This window comes from Schistocerca gregaria, chromosome 1 (genome assembly GCF_023897955.1).
Source record: "Schistocerca gregaria isolate iqSchGreg1 chromosome 1, iqSchGreg1.2, whole genome shotgun sequence".
NCBI classification, from domain to species: Eukaryota; Metazoa; Arthropoda; class Insecta; order Orthoptera; family Acrididae; genus Schistocerca; species Schistocerca gregaria.
In genome coordinates this window covers 1,032,738,571-1,032,757,174 of record NC_064920.1, presented here as the reverse complement: position 1 = coordinate 1,032,757,174, position 18,604 = coordinate 1,032,738,571, and the positions used below count along the sequence as shown (strand labels likewise).

At 42.0% G+C, this 18,604-nt stretch overlaps 1 protein-coding gene across 2 annotated transcripts in view; it reads right to left on the bottom strand.

Moving 5' to 3' along the window:
• Positions 1 to 5,976, bottom strand: part of LOC126279247 (sodium-dependent dopamine transporter) — a 571,586-nt gene extending 565,610 nt beyond the window's left edge. Inside the window, exon 1 of one of the 2 annotated variants that reach the window (XM_049979661.1) lies at positions 5,814 to 5,976. The gene's annotated coding sequence lies outside the window, so the exon portion shown is untranslated. The remainder of the gene's footprint in view (positions 1 to 5,813) is intronic. The other variant, XM_049979663.1, reaches the window with a different exon arrangement.
• Positions 5,977 to 18,604: the final 12,628 nt, after the last annotated feature.

The following is an 18,604-nucleotide window of genomic DNA, read 5'->3' as shown; positions in this document are numbered from 1 at the left end:
GTTAGAATCTTTTATTTAGCTGACAGTATTGGCGCTCGCTGTATTGCAGTAATCCGAGTAACGAAGATTTTTGTGAGGTAAGTGATTCATGAAAGGTATAGGTTATTGTTAATCAGGGTCATTCTTTTGTAGGGATTATTGAAAGTCAGACTGCGTTGCGCTAAAAATATTGTTTGTCAGTTTAGTGATGATCAGAATAAGTAAAGAGAATAATGTCTGAGTACGTTCAGTTTTGCTCAGCTGTTTGAAAAACAAATAACGTAAGAGGCTCTCTAGCAGCGTCAATTTTTAAATTTGAGAACGGACGATCTGGACGTGTGTGCGCTAGAAAAAAGAAACTTGTAAAGATGGATGTCATGAATTGATAAACATATATATGCTGACGTTTGAACACTATTGTAGTAAATACATAGTTTCACCTACATGACTACTCCGCAATTCACATTTAAGTGCTTGGCAGAGGGTTCATCGAACTACAATCATACTATCTCTCTACTATTCCACTCCCGAACAGCGAGCGGGAAAAACGAACACCTAAACCTTTCTGTTCGAGCTCTGATTTCTCTTATTTTATTTTGATGATCATTCCTACCTATGTAGGTTGGGCTCAACAAAATATTTTCGCATTCGGAAGAGAAAGTTGGTGACTGAAATTTCGTAAAAATGTCTCGCCGCGACGAAAAACGTCTATGCTGTAATGACTTCCATCCCAACTCGTGTATCACATCTGCCACACGCTCTCCCCTATAACGTGATAATACGAAACGAGCTGCCCTTTTTTGCACCCTTTCGATGTCCTCCGTCAATCCCACCTGGTAAGGATCCCACACCGCGCAGCAATGTTCTAACACAGAACGAACGAGTGTAGTGTAAGCTGTCTCTTTAGTGGACTTGTTGCATCTTCTAAGTTTCCTGCCAATGAAACGCAACCTTTGGCTCGCCTTCCCGACAATATTATCTATGTGGTCCTTCCAACTGAAATTGTTCGTAATTTTAACACCCAGGTACTTAGTTGAATTGACAGCCTTGAGAATTGTACTATTTATCGAGTAATCCAATTCCAACGAATTTCTTTTGGAACTCATGTGGATCATCTCACACTTTTCGTTATTTAGCGTCAACTGCCACCTGACACACCATACAGAAATCTTTTCTAAATCGCTTTGCAACTGATACTGGTCTTCGGATGACCTTACTAGACGGTAAATTACAGCATCATCTGCGAACAATCTAAGAGAACTGCTCAGATTGTCACCCAGGTCATTTATATAGATCAGGAACAGCAGAGGTCCCAGGACGCTTCCCTGGGGAACACCTGATATCACTTCAGTTTTACTCGATGATTTGCCGTCTATTACTACGAACTGCGACCTTGTTCTCTATCAAAAGGCTGGGGACGTTTCAGTATCCATTCTTTAAAAATGAATACCTAGCTGAACCTCCAGTCCGGTGGAAAATGGAACTGCTGTTTAATAAATTTCTAGCTATGGCAACCGTTATGAAAAAATTTATTTAAAACGCTCAGATATAAGCAGCGTGGAACCGTTAAGCGTCGTAAGTGCCTAAACTCACATTTGTAAGGAAAATCAAAGCCAGTGTATCTCTTTTTGTATATAACATATTTGTATCTAAAAAACGGAGAAGATGTTCTGAGACCATAGAATTATAATGCTCTCGTCATCACTGGAAAAAATGAGCAGGCAAATATAAAACAAATAATTTATTAAAAACCTTGGAAGTGTCAATAAAAAATTTTGTTTCAAGTCCCGTTAATACTCACACTAGATTTTATTCGAAATAATAAAGTACAGAAACCGAGCACTAATGTTTTTACTACTACAATCGTCAGAAAACCATACATTTTAATTTTTTTACAAAAATATAATAAGATTGATTCCAAGGAAATATAATTCAGTATTGACTGTCGTTTCTTACACAGTTCCATTCTTCGATCAGATGTTGCACAATTTACTGTATAACTCCCTGTGCTGTTGAAGAAGAAATGGTTATTCATAACATTTTCCAGACACAAGTTGTTTTGTCTGTTCATCTCTCTAACCGTTTTTAGTATTTTCAGAACAAAAATTACCTCCTTCCATTAAAAAGATGTTTCATTGATACAAAAGAAGTTTACATGTATTGTACTTGCCACACGAACTGTACATCAGCTAAAACGGAGGAGAGAGTAACGCATGGCACTCCGACCTGGAGAGGTATATTCTGCTTGCCACTAACAACGGGACCGCATCTACTAGTCATCGACGATTTTATGCAAATTTATAGAATAAGCAGGGCTTGCCCGGAAATGAATGTGACAATAGAAGGAGCGCCAGGTGGCCAAGCATTTAGAAAAAAAAAAAAAGCATATTCGCCTCGGATTGGGCGAGACATAACCTATTATGTTAGCGCAATTTTCAGGCAGCGATTGGCGCAGCGGAAAGAGTACAGAACGGTAATCCGAGGGTCGCGGGGTCGAGTCCGTGTGCAGAAACTTTTTTTTATTGTCAACACTGTATATAAACCAAAGTAATGCTCAGTATATTGCATTTATTAATATTTTCATAAAAGGCATGGAAAGGAAAGGCAAAGAAAAATTTCTAGGAACGGATTATACTTACGGCGTACACGAGGCACTCCAAATAATTTCCCAACTAGGGATTGTAATTCAACCATGCAGGACTTACTTCGGCCTGGTTTCCTGCCTTCTCTCTGAAGAGAGGGAATCTTTTACGAATGTAAATCACGTTTGTTTTTCTGTATCAACTTTAAAACACCCATGTAGTTGTGAAAATGCTCCATGTGTAATGTGTGTACAATGCTGAGAAAATTAGTGTTTCCCCTTTTTTACCATAAATATCACCCCAAATTAAAATAATTCTCGTGTACGCCTTACAAACCGTCCCTGGAAATTTATTACCAGCTTCAAATTTTTCCTTTGCCTTTCGTTTCAATAACTTTCGTGATAATATTGATAAATGCAATGTAAGTAAAGCTTCCGCATAGAGAGTCGACCCCTCGACCTTCGGATTATCGCTCCATTCCCTTTCCATTGTGCCTAGCGGTGCGTGGAAACCACGCTAACTTAAATGGTTCATATATTGCCCGACCCGTACCAAAATTTCTGTATTTAGGGTTCCGTGCCTCCATATGTAACATCCGTAAAAACGGAAGCCTTACAGTATCGCTTTGTTGTCTGTGTGTCCGTCTGTCTGTCTAATCGACTGTTAAGAATCCTTTTTCTCACGAATGGATAGACGTTCCGAGTTATAATTTATGTTACATGTTAAGATCTATGCTCTCATGGCGATATAAAAATTCTGAGATTCTAAGTCAAAGCAATCAAAAGATACGCCATTTTGTCATACATTTTGATAATCGAAAACACACCCATCAAAACCTGTACGGTATTTCCCGTTGACCTTGAATCATGAAATTCGGCAGGAAAAAGGATTTAGCAGTGCAAGTAAAGCAAAAAATCTGCTACTAGTTAAATTATAGTCACATCACATAAAAATATCTATTTTCCTTTTGAAGATACATTCCATCCATCATCCGTCAAAAGCCTAGAAGAACGTTATTGTATACTAACATAAAACGTAAATTGTACTCACGTTTTAATAAGCAAACAAAAAATGTTTTATTAAACCCTTTCCCTCTATATCCTAAACTAGAGTTCCCTATTCACTTCTTTTTGTAAGTCCGGAGTAGCCTACCTGTAGAGATTCTGAAACGTCCCTGGAATCCCTGAGGCCAATATCATTCCAATATCGATTTCAATAACAGGCAAAAATTGTTGAGATTCTCGAGTCCTAGGATAGATTAACTAAATATACACATACATTTTTACGTTCCTGTGGATCCGTCAATGCACGAGACGTGCTCGCACTTGGACAACTTTCTTCTAAACGTTCGGCCAGCTGGAGCTCCCAATTCTCCCACTTTCAGTTATGGTCAAGTCTTGCATGTACCAGAAATTTGGACGAGTTCCGTTGTAATGAACGTTTGAAAGATATTCTCCACGATTCGGCGGTAGGAATAAGCGTAGGGACACGCACGTAGCGAAAACACAACAGAACTGAAAAGGCGTTTTGTGAAAAAAGTTCAGTTAAAACGTTTAACATTTCCGCTCTTGAACAAGATAACGCCTCTTAAAATGCGCCTTTTGCTATTAATTATGTCTTCGTCTCTCAATCGCTAAAAGCGGAGTCATTTTAATCTTACTTTGTTGTCCATCTGTCTATCAGTTTGTCCGTGCGACTGTTAAAATCTCTTTTCCTCAAGAACGGGTTGACGTGTGAAGTTGAAATTTACGTCACATAGTGCGGTCTACAGTCCCTTGGTGGTGTAATGAATGTAAGCTAATTCAGTGAAATCAAAAGATAACGCCATTTATGTCACATATTTTAATACTCGCAAACTCACTCATCAAAACCTATAGGGAACTTCCCGTTGCCTAGAATCACGAAATTTGGCAAAAAGAAAGAGTTTACAGAACAACCATAGGAAAAAATCGGAAAACTGTACATTTCTAATTATCACACCAAAAAAATGTTTTTGTCATTTATCTGACACACAGTCTGTTCGTTCGTCTATTACGACCCTTCTTTCTTAGGAATGGGTAGACATATGATTTCGAAATTTTTGTTACATACTAATATCTATGGTCCTTTGGCTGTGGAAAGAATTGAAGCTTCTAAGTCAAAGCAGTTAAAAGAGGCGGTCAATAATGTCATATGCTTTGATACTTGGAAACTTACCCATTGAAACATATATGGTACTTCCCGTTGGACTATAATCATAAAATTTGGGAAGAAGCAAAGTTTCACAATACACCCAAAGGAAAAACTCTGAAAACTGTAAATTTATAATTATATGACACCAAATTTTTTTGTGATTTCTGAACTGACGCTGTCTGCTCATCTGTCTCCCTTTTTTTTAGGATCGGGCAGATGCATCAAGCTGAAATTTTTGACACAAACTAAGGTCTAGTGTTGTGTAAGAAAACTGAAGCTTCTATGTCAATGCAATTAAAAGACACTGCCATTTATGTCATATACTTTGATACTCGGAAAGTTACTCATCAAATCCTATAGGAATTTCCATTGAACTTAAATCGTGAAAATTGACAGTTATTAAGATTTCACAGCACAACCAAAGCAAAAAATTCAAAAACTGTAAATTTGTAATAATATGGGACGAAAAAATGTTTTTTTTTATCATTTGTTATACGATGTGAAACTTAAAATTGATACAGTCAGTAGTTCTGCATTCAGGCTGACTGCGCACAATGGTAAAAGTCAACCATCAGGCAAGGAATGACTTAGTTGTTCATATGAAGCGTTTCGGAATTATCCATCTTCAGATATCCAGGGGCGATTATTGCACGTGGATATGGCGTTTCAAGTTGTTTGTGAAACAAATTTTTTGCAGTAATCGGTCCTGGGTATCTGATGATGGCTAACTTCCGAAAAGCGTCATATGAGCAATAAAGTCATTCCTCGCCTGATGTTTTACCATTGCTACCCAGTCAGCCTGAATGGAGAACTACTGATTATTATAAGTTCGCTTGCCTCCTGCATGACTTAACGTGACATTTATATTATTGAAATTAAAACATTCTACAAAATCTTCGAATCGGTGGGACCGATTGCCCAGTGTGGGAAACAGGCAAAAATGGCTGAGGTTCTCGGTTGCCGGAATTATATATTTATGTATATAATGAGGTCTGTACGGAACCCTTGGTGTGCGAGTAATGCTCGCACCTAGCCAACTGTTTTTTTTTTTCTTTTTGTTGCGTTTTCGCGGCGACTGACCTGAGCGTGGAGCGCGGCGGTGCGGCTACTGGAGGAGGGGCGGCATGGCGCGCCAGAGCGTGATGAGCAGGCTGAAGCTGGAGTCGGACTGGCCGGGGGCGGCGCCAGCGCGCATGCTGGCTCTCTCTAGCTGCCGCTGCCGCTGCCTGGCCGCTCGCCGCCGTGTGAGGGCTGCCGCCGCGGCCGCGCGCCCTATACACGCGCCGCCGCCGCCCCGCGCACGCGCCGCCTAACGGCGCAGCCTCCGGCGCCGCCCCCGGCCGCCCCACGGCTCCGGCGCCGGAGGTCCTCCGCCTTCCGCCGGCTCGTTACCGTGGACACGCTCGCCCCGTTGCGCCCCGAGGCTCCCTCCTGTGTCGCAGGTCAGCTGCTGCTCCACTTACCTTTCCGTATGTGTTACACACTGAGGTGATACGAGTCACGGGATACCTCTTAATATCATGTCGGACCTACTGTTGCCCGGCGTACTGCAACATCTCTACTTAGCATGGGCTCAACTCACCGTTGGAAGCCCCTGAAGACATATTCTAAATCAACGTGACATCTACGTGAATTACTCTGCTGTTGTTGTTGTGGTCTTCAGCCCTGAGATTGGTTTGATGCAGCTCTCCATGCTACTCTATCCCGTGCAAGCTTCTTCATCTCCCAGTACTTACTGCAGCCTACATCCTTCTCGATCTGCTTAGTGTATTCATCTCTTGGTCTCCCTCTACGATTATTATTTTCCACCCTGCCCTCCAAGACTAAATTGGTCATCCCTTGATGCCTCAGAATATGACCTACCAACTGATCCCTTCTTCTAGTCAACTTGTTCCACAAACTCTTCTTCTCTCCGATTCAGTTCAATATCTCCTCATTAGTTATGTGGTCTATCCATCTAATCTTCAGAATTCTTCTGTAGCACCACATTTCGAAAGCTTCTATTCTCTTCTTGTCCAAACTATTTATTGTCCATGTTTCACTTCCATACATGGCTACACTCCATACAAATACTTTAAGAAACAACTTCCTGCCATTAAAATCTATACTCGAAGTTAACAAATTTATCTTCTTCAGAAACGCTTTCCTTGCCATTGCTAGTCTACATTTCATATCCTCTCTACTTCGGCCATCATCAGTTATTTTGCTCCCCAAATAGCAAAACTCTTTTACTACTTTAAGTGTCTCATTTCCTAATCTAATTCTCTCAGCATCACCCGATTTAATTTGAGTACATTCCATTATCCTCGTTTTGCTTTTGTTGATGTTCATCTTATACCCTCCTTTCAAGACACTGTCCAGCCGTTCAACTGCTCTTCCAAGTCCTTTGCCGTCTCTGACAGAAATACAATGTCATCGGCAAATCTCAAAGTTTTTATTTCTTCTCCCTGGATTTTAATACGTACTCCGAACTTTTCTTTTGTTTCCTTTATTGCTTGCTCAATATACAGATTGAATATCATCGGGGATAGGCTACAGCCCTGTCTCACTCCCTTCCCAACCATTGCTTCCCTTTCGTACCCCTCAACTCTTATAACTGCCATCTGCTATCTGTACAAATTGTAAATAGCCTTTCGCTCCCTGTATTTTACCGCTGCTACCTTCAGAATTTGAAAGAGAGTATTCCAGTCAACATTGTAAGAAGCTATCTATAAGTCTACAAATGCTAGAAACGTAGGTTTGCCTTTCCTCAATATTTCTTCTAAGATAAGTCGTAGGATCAGTATTGACTCACGTGTTCCAACATTTCTACGAAATCCAAGCTGATCTTCCCCGAGGTCGGCTTCTATCAGTTTCTCCATTCGTCTGTAAAGAATTCGCATTATTATTTTGCAGCTCTGACTTATTAAACTGGTAGTTCGGTAATTTTCACATCTGTCAACACCTGCTTCCTTTGGGATTGGCATTAGTGAGATAAGCCTCTACATACGTACATTTGTCCTCTAGCTATCCCTGCTTAGCCATTTTGCATTTCCTCTCGAACTCGTTTTTGAGACGTTTGTACTCCTTTTTGCCTGCTTCATTTACTGCATTTTTATGTTTTCTCCTTTCATCAATTAAACTAAATATTTCTTCTGTTACCCAAGAGTTTTACGAGCCCTCGTCTTTTTACCTATTTGATCCTCTACTGCCTTCACTATTTTATCCCTCAAAGCTACCCATTCCTCTTCTACTGTATTTCTTTCCCCCATTACTGTCAATTGTTCCCTTATGCTCTCCCTGAAACTCTGTACCACTGGTTTAGTCAGTTTATCCAGGTCCTATCTCCATAAATTTACACCTTTTTGCAGTTTCTTTAATCTACAGTTCGTAACCAACAGATTGTGGCCAGAGTCCACATCTACCCCTGGAAATGTCTTACAATTAAAACCTGGTTCCTAAATCTCTGTCTTACCATTATATAATCTATCTGAAACCTTTTAGTATCTCAAGAGTTCTTCCACTTATACAACCTTCTTTCATGATTCTTAAACCAAGTGTTAGCTATGATTAAGTTATGCTCTGCGCAAAATTCTACCACGCGGCTTCCTCTTTCATTTCTTAGACCCAATCCATATTCACCTACCATGTTTCCTTCTCTCCCTTTTCCTACTACCGAATACCAGTCACCCATGACTATTAAATTTTCGTCTCCCTTCACTACCTGAAAAATTTCTTTTATCTGATCATACATTTCATCAATTTCTTCGTCATCTGCAGAGCTAGTTGGCATATAAATTTGTACTGCTGTAGTAGGCATGGGCTTCGTGTCTATCTTGGCCACTATAATACGTTCACTATGCTGTTAGTAGTAGCTTACCCGCATTCCTATATTTTTTTCATTATTAAACCTACTTCTGCATTACCCCATATATGATTTTGTATTTACAACCGTGTATTCACCGGACCAGAAGTCTTGTTCCTCCTGCCACCAAACTTCACTAATTCCCACTATCCATTTCTCTTTTTAAATTTTCTAACCTACCTGCCCGATTAATTGATCTGACATTCCACGCTCCGATCCATAGAACGCCAGTTTTCTTTCTCCTGATAGCGACGTCCTCTTGAGTAGTCTCCGTCCGGAGATCCGAATGGGGGACTATTTTACCTCTGGAATATTTTACCCAAGAGGACGCCATCATCATTTAACCATACAGTAAAGTTGCATGCCCTTGGAAAAAAATTAGGACTGTAGTTTCCCCTTGCTTTTAGCCGTTCGCAGTACCAGAACAACAAGGCCATTTTGGCTAGTGTTACAAGGCCAGATCAGTCAATCATCCAGACTGTTGCCCCTGCAACAACTGAAAAGGTTGCTGCCCCTCTTCAGGAACCACACATTTGTCTGGCCTCTCAACAGATACTCCTCCGTTATGGTTGCACTTAAGGTACGGCTATCTGTATCGTTGAGGCACGCAAGCCTCCCCACCAACGGCAAGGTCCATGGTTCATTGGGGGTAGAACTACTTAAACCTAACTAACCAAAGGGCATGACACACATCCATGCCCGAGGCAGGATTCGAACCTGCGACCGTAACGGTCACGCGGTTCCAGGCTGTAGCGCCTAGAGCCTTACGGCCACACCGGCCGGCCCCACTCTCGAACGGCACTATTTTTATGTCATCCTTCAGTCCCACCTGATGCGGATCCCACACCGCACAGCAATACTCCAGAATAGGGCGGACAAGCGTGGTGTAAGCAGTCTAGTAGACCTGTTGCACCTTCTAAGTGTTCTGCCAATGAATCGCAGTCTTTGGTTTGCTCTGTCCACAATATTATCTATGTGACCGTTCCAATTTACTGTATTTGTAATTGTAATCCCTAAGTATCGAGTTGAATTTACTTCCTTCAGATTTGTGTGACTTATCGCGTAATCGAAATTTAGCTGATTTCTTTTAGTACTCATGTGAATAGCTTCTTCACTTTTCCTTATTCAGGGTCAATTGCCACTTTTCGCACCATACAGATATCTTATCTAAATCATTTTGCAAGTCGTTTTGATCGTCTGATGACATTGCTAGATGGTAAATGACAGCATCATTTGCATACAATCTAAGATGGCTACTCAGATTGTCTCCTATGTCGTTAATATAGATCAGGAACAGCAGAGGGCCTAGAGCCTTACTGCCTCTACAACCGACCATAATTGCGAAAATATTCCTGTTTGTGCACGAACTGACCTCTCCATCCTGTTCGATGGGATTCACGTTGGGCTATCTAGATGGCATTAGCGCGAATTGCCAGAATGTTCTTCAACGAACAAGGTGACATGGCACATTGTCATCCATAAAAGTGCCGTCGTCGTTTCGCTGCAAATGATCTCCGAGTAACTCAGCATTATTATTTCCAGTCACTGATCGGTTCAGATGGACCAGAGGACCCAGTCCAATACACGTAAAGACAGCCGACCCTATGATGGAGCCGCCACCAGCTTGCACAGTGCGTTGTAGACAACTTCGCTCTATGGCTTTGTGGGATCCGCGCCACACTCGAAACCTACCATCAGCTCTTACCAACTGAAACCGGAACCCATCTGACCAGGTCACTATTTTCCAGTCGTCTAGAATCCAACCGACATGGTCACGAGCCCAGGAGTGGCGTAGCAAGGATGTCATGCTGTTAGCAAAGGCACTCGCGTCGGTCGTCTGCTGCAAAAGCCTATTAACGCCAAATTTCGCGGCACTATCCTAACTGAAACAAAGAATAGAAGCTTTCTAAATGTGGTGCTACAGAAGAATGCTGAAGATTAGATGGGTAGATCACATAACTAATGATGAAGTATTGAATAGAATTGGTGAGAAGAGGAGTTTGTGGCACAACTTGACAAAAAGAAGGGACAAATTAGTAGGACATGTTCTGAGGCATCAAGGGATCACAAATTTAGCATTGGAGGGCAGCGTGGAGAGTAAAAATCGTAGAGGGAGACCAAGAGATGAATACACCAAGCAGATTCAGAAGGATGTAGGTTGCAGTAAGTACTGGGAGCTGAAGAAGCTTGCACAGGTTAGGGTAGCATGGAGAGCTGCATCAAACCAGTCTCAGGACTGAAAACAACAACAACAACAACATCCTAACAGATTCGTTCGTCGTACTTCCCACATTGGTTTCTGCGGTTGTTTCACGCAGTGTTGCTCGTCTGTTTGCACTGACCTCTATGCAAACGCCACTCCTCTTGGGCGTTAAGTAAAGGCCGTCGAGAGATGCGTTGTACGTGGTGAGAGGTAATGACTGAAATTTGGTATCTTTGGCACGCTCTTGCCTCTTTGGTTCTTGGAATATTGAATTCCCTAACGATTTCCAAAATTTTCTTATTTCGTCTTCTGTTTTGCGAAAGATTCTGGGTCTCCTTATTAATTTAATAGGAGTATCATCTGGAATAGTTGATGTCATTTATTATAAATAATGTATTTGCTGCTATTCTTGCTGCAACGGCCAACGACTGGAATGTTTCCTCAGTGTCCAGAAATCTTAACAAGACTGCCAGTCTATGTCAAAAAGTAAACACGAGTTACACACTGAAAGGTTTTGCTCTTTTTGTGTAAAATACACAGGTGTTTCCGTAAGACAGTGCAAAAATTTAACAGGACACAGAGGATGCTCCACTGAACAATTTGAAGTAGGGAACCTGGGGTCGGAGAAGCCACCTTAAGGAGACAATAGGAATAAAATCACATTACGGTATACTTTTTTATTCACATGAGCTACAGTTAACTGCAAATACCGTCATTGACACAATAAACGTACCATTTCTTCTGTACCTTACCAAATTTTTTTTTTGTCATATTGTATCCACATCCTCTCACGAACAGCCAAGGGCACGTTCTCTAAACTCTTTGCGTGAACCTAAATTACAGGTGGTCTTTCAGATGAGATTGTCGCCTACAATGCCGGCCCAGATATTCACAGCAAAACTTATTTGATAGTGTGACTCTGCTACAGCGTAAGGGTTTTCCTCATCCCTCACGTGGCTAGTCTTGCTATTCGAAATACAATCATGATCAAATGAGGCCTCGTCAGTAAACAGCACGATTTGGAGGAAGTCTGGTCGATCAATCCATTCTTGAAGCAACCACTGACACAATACGACCCTTGTCACAAAGTCAGTTACAAGCGCTGCATGGATTCATTGTAGGTGATAGGGGTGTAATTGTTGTTCGTGGAGTACACGCCACACGCCAGAACGTGCAGTGCCCATTACAGGTGCAATGCGACGAGTACTTGTAATTTGGTTCACTGCGGCATGTTCCAGTACCTCCCCCTCAAGATCGGGTGTGCGAGTGGTCCTCGTGTTGCCAGGTCCCTCGTTTCTTCTTGCCAATAAACCAGTCTCCCGCATTCGTCGCTAAAGAGAAATAAGCACCCGTCGTGACGGATGATGCCTGTTAGGAAGTCGTTCCCTTTACAGCCTTTCAGCGAGAGCATAGCAATGTACTTCCCCGTACATAAGACTGCGAAACTGTACCGGTACTGCTCTATCGTAATGTACCGTACGTCTCTGAATAACACTAAGTAATGAATGGGTCTGCCGTTGATTGATAGCACGTTCTGTCCGCCTTATGGAATAGTCTTTCTTTCTTTTGCTAGCGACTTGTTCCGCGGTGTCGCAGGGTCGGCACGGTTAAGAACGGATTTGGTAAGGTTAGTTTAAAGGGCTGGCCGGATGCCCTTCCTGCTGCCACCCTGTACCCCTGAGGACGGAAGCAGTGTACCCCAGCTGTCTGCAGCTAGTGTAATCCATGGAATAGTGCGAAGTCGTGTAACTGAGGCGGAACGTGGGGGCCAGCCCAGTATTCGCCTAGCGGGATGTGGAAAACCGCCTAAAAACCACATCCAGGCTGGCCGACACGCCGGTCGCCGTTGGTAATCCGCCGGGCGGATTCGTACCGGGGCCGGCGGGCCTACCCGAGTCCAGGAAGCAGCGCATTAGCGCTTTCGGCTAACCTGGCGGTTACACCTTATGGAATAGTAAAGTATAAAAAACCTGCATCGTGACTTCCTAGTAATCAGGCTCGTCTCCTTGTTTCCTTGCAGGAAATTAAGAATGTACATGTAAATAAATAGCACTGCTCGTGTAAACTTATGTGCATGTTAGTCGTAAATAAGCTAGAAAGCATAATGCTAGACAAAACGATAGACAAGTTCACTTCCATACATCCTTAAGCTGGCTTCTCCGACCCCAGGTTCCCTGCCTCATATTGTTCAGTAGACCATTCTCCATGTGCTGTTACATTTAATCACGCTCTTACTGAAACACTCTGTGTGTTTATATCTACCTCTTGGTTTTATGGACTGACACATGTTTGCATCTTGCTGTTAAATATCTTTTTCGATGATGGTGAACATCTTCGAAAAAATCTCTTCCATTCGAGTGAAATTACGAAACTAATTTCGATCTTAAATCTTTGCGATGCAGTAGCTACTTCGAAGAAACTGTAGTGAATGTAGCATCGAGAATATTGATATTATGCATGCGCAAACTGACACTGTAACTATATTCTACTAAAAACTGAAAATTGGATGAAGATGCAGTTGAGTTAACGAGTAATTTCTATTAGTATGTATCTCAGGCCATTGTGTAGCACTATATGGTCTCCTCTGCCAGCGATTCGCTGTTCAAGTCATCAACGAGTCCAGAACCTTCTTCATGATTTTCTTCGCTATTCTTCAACAATTGTTAACTGAGTTAACGTGGGTATTTCATGCGCGTCCATTTTCGTTAAGGAACTCCGTGATTGTTGCGCCATATGCAGCCGAGAACTGCTGATGGTGAGCGCTGAGGTCGCAAATCACAATGAGAAGCACGATCCGTGAGATGTAGCAGATCGATTCAGAGCGTGCAGCAACCACGACTGACACCAAGTCTGGCGTGCTTAGCATTAAGAAACAAGTTCTGTGTGAGGACTGCGTAAGACCGTCATTACACGGGCCATGGTATTCAACGTGCACCGCGCTGATTTCATCTCCACCGTACTGCTGGAGGCTCAGAAATGACCCGGAAGGTGCATACGGTACGTGTGGCTTCACATGATATATGCTATCGCTGGGCACTCCAGCGGCAGCTGCTACTCAGTTTATTTACGAATGGATGGGCGTAAAATTCCTGTCTTACCTCTACTGAAATGCACATAATCTCCATTATTCATATTCTGGTTACGTTGTTCTGTCTGTAGTGTTCCATATCCAGCTAGTAAGATCGTAAGTTTCTACAAGTTACTTTACAAATAATGTGCTACAAATTTACAATTTACAAATATTTCATCATTGTCACTGTTTAGTAATACCCGAAGGCCACACGAAAGTCATCACCGTTTCTGTTCAGTAGTAGAATGTTTAGAACATGTAAAATACAAGAGGTTAAATCCGAAGGTGCAAAATATCTTACTGTAAGCAGATCATGCTCTCTTGTAGATCAAGTCAAGCGAGCGAAAGATATATTAAATTAGTAACAAATCAAACGACTTACAAGAAAGCGCGAAGGTGAGTAAAAAAATTGGGTTTTGTAAAACGCGAATCAGCTACACATCATAGTTCCTCTGCATAAGAACGTTTGTTTGTTACTGAGCATAAAAACAGGACAGGAGGTTTTAACAGGTCGAATTTGTGCGGCTGGACTTCAGGGACACAGTATTTAAACGTAGGTACGTGTCGAAATTAAGTCCTGCACCCGTGTTAGATCGCAGCTTACCATCTTTCAAGACTCTATCCATTCTGTTCAACTGCTCTTTCAAATCTCTTGCCATCTGTGATAGAATTACAGTGTCATCGGCATCTACAAGTATTCACATTCTTTTGTAAATAATTGTTGATAATATTTTGCATCCACTAATGGTTTGGCAATATTCTCTCTTGTCAGGGCCTGCCTTCTCTGGAACTGGAATTATTACTTTTTTCCTGAAGACTGAGGACATTTCCCTTGTATCATAGGTCTTGCACGTCAAGCGGAATAATTTCGTCATGGCTGATCCTCAGAAGGATCTCAGTAGTTGTGAATGAATCTCATCCACTCCAAGGACCTTGCTTTCGCTTAGGTCTTACAGTCCTCTGACAAATTCTTCTCGCAGTATCGTATCTCCGATCTCCTACTCACCTACTTCATCTTCTCTTTCTATAATATTATCCTCAGGTTGGCTTCCCTTACATAGACACTCTATATATTCATATCATGTGTCATCTTTCCCTTCTCTTCTTTGTACTAACTTGCTGTCTAAGCTCTTGATGTTCATAAAGCTGTTCCTCTTTTCTCTAAAGATCTCTATAATTTGCTTATAGGTGGCCTCTATATTGTCCCATACTCATGCATGCTTCTATAGTCTTGCAATTATCCTGTAGCGATTCCTCTTCAAAAATTTGTATTTTAGTCAGAACCATGGACAAACCTTTCACTTGCTTCATTTACTGCATTTTTATACTTTTCCCTTTCTTCAATTAAATTCAATATCTCCTATGTTATCAAGGGATTACTACTGTTGCTTGGTTACCTACATGACACTCTGCAGCCTTCACTAGTTCATCTCTCAAAGCTACCCATTCGTCTTCTAATGTATTCCTTTCTACTCTTTGAGTCCAACGTTGTCTTATTCTCCCTCTTAAACCCCCCTAAAATTTCTGGTTCTTTCAATTTATCCAGGTCCCATCTCCTTTATTTCCTATCTTCTTTCAGTTTATTCAAATTTAATCTGCCATTCATAACCAGTAACTTATGGTCAGAGTTCGCATCTGCTCCTGGAGAAGTCTTATCATATAAATCTGGTTTCGAAATCCTGTCACTACGAGCATAGCTCTCCAGTGCAACCTAATGTTAGAATACATGAAGTTTATTTGCAGTTGCGAATATTGACAACCATTAGCTCTATAATGGAATGGCGACAATGGAAATTTGTACCAGACCGGCACTCGATCCCGGATTTCCCCATTATCGTGAGCGTTCGCCTTACCATTAGGCTACACGGGCACACCTCATGGCCAGATCCAAACTTCCATATGTCGTCAACCATGTGTCTGCCTACAACCTGGGCTTTTACACCCATTATGTACAGCCACTGCAATATCGTAATGTCAGAATACATGATCAGTCAGTGATCTGGACTGTTGCCCTTGCAACTGCTGCAGCCCTCTTCAGGAATCACAAGGTAGTCTGACCTCTTCACAGAACAGATACCCCTCCATTGTGGTTCACCTACAATACGGCTATGTGCATTTCTCTGACACACAAACCTCCCCACCTCAGCAAGGCCCATGTTTCAAGGGGAATTTTAGCTCCTGTTGTGGAGCAATTTCACCTACATCAGTTTATGCTGTTAAATATATGTCTTATGTGTATACACACCTACGTTTCTGCTGCTCACAAGTTATACGTCATAAACATATGGAAATCACTAAATCTGAGTATGGGAACAAAGTGGGCATCAGCCACATTGCGGGTTGCCTACATCAGGGGCGAGTATACATTCAAGGGCAAACCTATTGTTCTCTTTTGATTGACAGGTTGTGACACCCTGGGGATAATCCTTCCTTTTGATTGACAAGCCCTTAACCTACTGCTCCCTCCTCTCCCCCTCCTCCTCCTCCATCCCTCTGGGAACTCCCCTTGCTGATACAAGCACACTGTTGATATCAATTTGATTTACTAATTAATTACTTCGATCAATTAATTAAATACACCCTCTGGGAAACCCCAGTCCTCTCCCTTCCGGAAACTGTCGGGAAAAAGACTCAGTTGATCGGTCATTTGTAGGGAAATCTATTGCAGTGTATGGAATATCGTTTAAACAATTTAGAAAATGTATGGAATATTATTTATTTAAACAATTTACGGGATACAGAGTGGTGTTTGGAATACAGTTCACTTATTTAGTTAAAGAAATTGTCGGGATTTTGACTACAGGGTATAGAATACTGTTTATTTAAACAGTTTACAGGATACAAGACGGTGTATGGGATATAGTTTATTTAACGAATTTGTCAGGAAATCGATCGGAGTATGGAATATTTAAACAACTGCGGTCGTTTTTTTTATTATTATTGTGATCGCAAATGGAAGCGCTGAGTAGACTTAGTTTATATTTGCTGCCGGAGTCAAGGATATTAAGGCTCTTATTATTCATTTTCCTCACTTTTCGAAGCACACTGGTGTCTTAGCACAGATGAGAAAATCAGAACAATTACATATCTAAAAGTTCATGATATATTTCGAAAACCAACGTCACTTTCTGCAGACGGACAAATTACTAGAACCTCAGCGTCAGTTATTTTGTAGAAATCGAGAAACATACAGCAGTCATATCGCATTGACAGTTAAACCCTGCAAAAGGGGTCTACAGATGAAGTGCGGTATAGTAGCCGCCGTTCGCCGTTCGGAGTCTCTAGTGCGTCTCTCTATCGTCAGGGCACCGAAGCGAAGGTCAAAACCGCCCAATGTCCTAATCACAGATCACGTTAATAAATACCAAGGACAACATATCGGCTTCCTTTGATATCGTGACCCCCAAACAAAGCATCAAGTAGCGGCATTCTCTTGGTCAGGAAATTACAGACTCGCTTCCTGCCTCTGTCTCTCTCAAGAGGCCACACCCTGATCGTCTGTGTGAACAAACTTTCCGAAACATGCAAACGAAGGCGTGCGTCTCTCCGCAGAATACAGTGTTCCTGTTGGCTAATACTGGACACAGTGGGAGAGCTGACACAATTTCGATATCAAAAATAGAATGAAATAAGCCATTTGCACTATCCTTCCAAATTAATTGCTGACTTTACACATCGTACGCCATTGGTGGGGCTACGAAAACATGTTCCCATTTCGATCGATTAGTCAAAACACAGTCTTGTCGCTTTAACTCAGCTTATCCTGTTTCTAAAAGGGTTGCAGAAGGTGGTAGATATAGCACTCTCTTACTTCTGTTCAGTTTCGACTTAAAGTGGAACGATCACATGCACAAAGCTGCAGGGGAAAGACTAAGGAGTAGTTATAAGATGCATAGGGACTATCTAAAACCACGGAGTTTTACTGTAGCAGATAGATTCGAAAACGGTGACTCGTTTCGAGATATGATAGTGCCACAAATACGATTCACTAGTGACTGTAATCATTAAAAAACTTCTCCATAGGATCCAATGCACGTATGTGGTTGAATGGAAAGACTTGATTCCAAATCGCATTTCTATCAGAAGGCATAATACTATCAGCGACTCTTGTGTGTACCTGTGGGACCGAGACCGCTTTTTATGTAGGTTGATGGTAACGTAGTCTTTGTGATTGTGTTTTTAATAGCGCGGTCCTTATGTGTAATGTATATATATTGGCAGCAGTAGAATCATTCCGTGGTCAGCTTCGTTGGCGGAGCTACGACAGCATGTTCCAGTTTCCACCGAGTGGTCAAAAGATGGTCCTGTTGCATTACCTCAGCTCAGCCTGTTTCTATGCGGGTTGCAAAGGCCGGTGGATATAACGCTCTCCGACTTGTTTGGGTTCCGTCTTAAATTGGGATGATCACATGGATGGAGCTGCAGTGAGGGCGGGGCAGAGCCTGAGTAACAGTTAAAAGATGCAGAGGGACTGTCTGAAGCAACGATGGAGTTTTGCTGTAGCTGATATGTTCGAAGAAGGTGACGGTAAGACAGTAGTTGTGACACTGATTTTAACAGCGCTCTCCTTACACGAAATGTATGTTGCTGACGGTGAGTCCTCCTGTGGTCGGCTTAAAATGTCGGTCCTCAATAGTGTGCCTCGCAAAGATCATCGACTTCCCTCCGGGGATTCCCATTTGAGCTACCTGGTGAGTGTAATCGGACTACTGAGAAAGGAAAGTTACGCTCCATGCAGCGTGACTCTTGTTATC